This window comes from Pipra filicauda, unplaced genomic scaffold (genome assembly GCF_003945595.2).
Source record: "Pipra filicauda isolate LSUMZ 115617 unplaced genomic scaffold, ASM394559v2 scaffold381_size687511_pilon, whole genome shotgun sequence".
Taxonomy (NCBI): domain Eukaryota; kingdom Metazoa; phylum Chordata; class Aves; order Passeriformes; family Pipridae; genus Pipra; species Pipra filicauda.
This window is the reverse complement of record NW_024104511.1, coordinates 604,857-607,445: the sequence shown is the minus strand read 5'-3', so window position 1 is coordinate 607,445 and position 2,589 is coordinate 604,857.

The following is a 2,589-nucleotide window of genomic DNA, read 5'->3' as shown; positions in this document are numbered from 1 at the left end:
CCCACACTGTTAGCCAAACATGGAGATTTCTGGGTGAGTTCTCCACTGTTATCTCCTGCACAGACCCAGTTTTTCCTGGGGTTCTTCACCCCCCAGCCAAAATGCTGCCTTCTGAGCGTGGTCCCTTGTGGATGTGTCAGGCCTTTGGGTGGGACACATCCTCACTTTGGGACAGTGAGGAGATCTAACATTCAGCCTCACACTCCACATAACCATCTGCTGACAGTCATGAGCTGGAGTTTCATTCCTTGCAGCAACAGTAGGGACCAACATCCACAATAACTCTGCTCTGAAAACTTGCATTTGTGGCTCCGTGGCCAAAACCACAGGAAAGCTATTTTTAGCACAACGGAGCTCTAAATAGTGGAAGCACTGAAAATTTAGCTCACATCATGGGCCAAATTCTTCTCCTGGTTACACCCACTCTATGGAGAAGGTTGAGTATAATAAACAGAGACGCTGCAAAACAGAAATTCAGTTTTTTTGAGAAAGAGAAGCTTTTGCTTATGGGTAAAATCAGTATTTGAAACTTTACATGAAGAAAGGTCCACATCCTCCAGCATTTCCTATGGAAATAAATAAAAGGGAAGGCAAAAGGAATGGTCTGAAACAGAAGTGCTCTACGGCAATAATTGTACCTGTTACAATAAAGGTAATTCTTCCCGCTGTGTATGGCTGAACCTACCCAGAGCTGCCATCTCTCCATTCATTATGCAGATACTTTTGGCTTAGACCAGTGAAAAGAACAGAGTTTATCTGTATCTTGAGAGAAGACACAGCAGATGAGTGTAACCTCTGAGTAACAAATCAGGTTTTAATAGCCAGACCTACACTTAATTACTCACAAGCCAACTTTCTAACAGCCCTTTTATCACCCCAGGATTTCCCAACACAAACCAATTAGAGATGGCAGTGCAGAGCACTGAGCCTTTCTCAGGCAGGAACTCACAGGACCTGACTTTCTCCTTCTGGATGTATTTCTGGCAGACTCACCAAGTTACAGGAGGCTGGGCCTTTAGAACTTGCATTTAAATGTTGTGGCACACTTAGGGACACTTTTTTTTTTTTTCTCCCACCCTCATGACCAAATAGTTGGGTTTAATAATGTCCTCTCCCATATCAAGATCTGTATACACAAGCATAATTATGTCTATTGTAAAATTAAAGTGCTTTTGGGCATAGTGGAGTGCAGGTTTTGGACAGTGTGTTGCAAGCTATTTGCTTTCTCTTCCCAAAATTTCCACATAAGTTGTTTTTTTTTTTCCCCCTTTCTTTGCTTTTTGTTAGGAGAAGAGGGAACCAGGTCATTTCCTAAAACAAAAATGAAAAGTTTTTGGAAAAACCAGTAAGATGAGAAAATCACAAAATAGTAATACAGTAATAATAATGGTATTTCTCATTCATTATTCTGTTGTTAATGAGTTTTCTTGCCCTGTTTAAGCACTGCCCTATGACATATGTTTTAAAAGGAAACACAGGAAGGAAAAATCAAAAGGCAAACAACACATTTTCAAACTTGGTCTCATTTTTTTCAAATCTGAAACAAATTAGCATTATTATTATTATTATTGTCTAAACACCTTCATATGTCACAGAGTAAAGGGTAAAAACTAAGATCATAAATGCTCCAGCTGCTCAGCTGGGCCCCATGTAAGGCACTGCCACCAAAATAGTTCACAGCCCTAATTACAATTCACCACATCTTGGGAATGACATGTAGGATTCTTGAGGCGCTTTTAGATAATTTTTAGACTCGGCGTAGAAGTTCAGCTGTCACAAAGTCAGTTTTATTTTGTAACAGATTTTATCCTCTGGAATGTTATGTTTGGAGTGAGCTGTAGATACGGAAAAACACATGCAATATAGTTTGCTTACCCGACTGAAATATAACCCCTAAAACAAAGCTGAAACATTCTTTTCCCCCCCTTTAATGTTCATATTCCAGCCTGTGCTTGTCTACAGCTATTTAGATTTGGAAAGGGGGGGCAGGAGGAAAATCTCTCCCTTACCACACTATTCTGACTCCATTAGTGTAATCAGAGAGAATTCCTGCTCTCTCTGCAGTAATTAAATAAATATTTAACATTGCAGGCTTTAATTGGAATCCCAAAAGTTAACAATAGCCTGAGCTCTCGGTGTCGCTCTCTCAGGGGTTCTGTTTGCACAGGGGTATATTTAGATCCCGGCCACATCGCCCACTTGGCGTTACGAATAGTTCAACCCCCCTCCCCCTTTAAAAAAATACACCCAAAAAAAAAAAAAAATGAAAGAAAAGAAAAGGAAAGGAAAGAAAGAAAACAAACAAGAAGCTCAGTAAAATCTGGAAACTTTTTCCAAAGTGACGCCATCTCCGCGAATCTCCTTCCCCTGCTGCCAAAGGCGCTTCAAAGCGCAGCGGAGGCAGCGCCGGGCGGGCTCTGCACCCACCAACGCAGCACAGAGCGGCGAGGGACGAGCTTTACCTGCCAGCAAAAATTACTGCAGCTCCATGTTCTCTCCCCCGGGATTTTTTTTTTTTTTTTCCCTCTAGCTCCCTTCCAAGTGATCCCCGTTTCTCCCTCTCATGGTGGCGGCGGCCGGGGAGGAGCC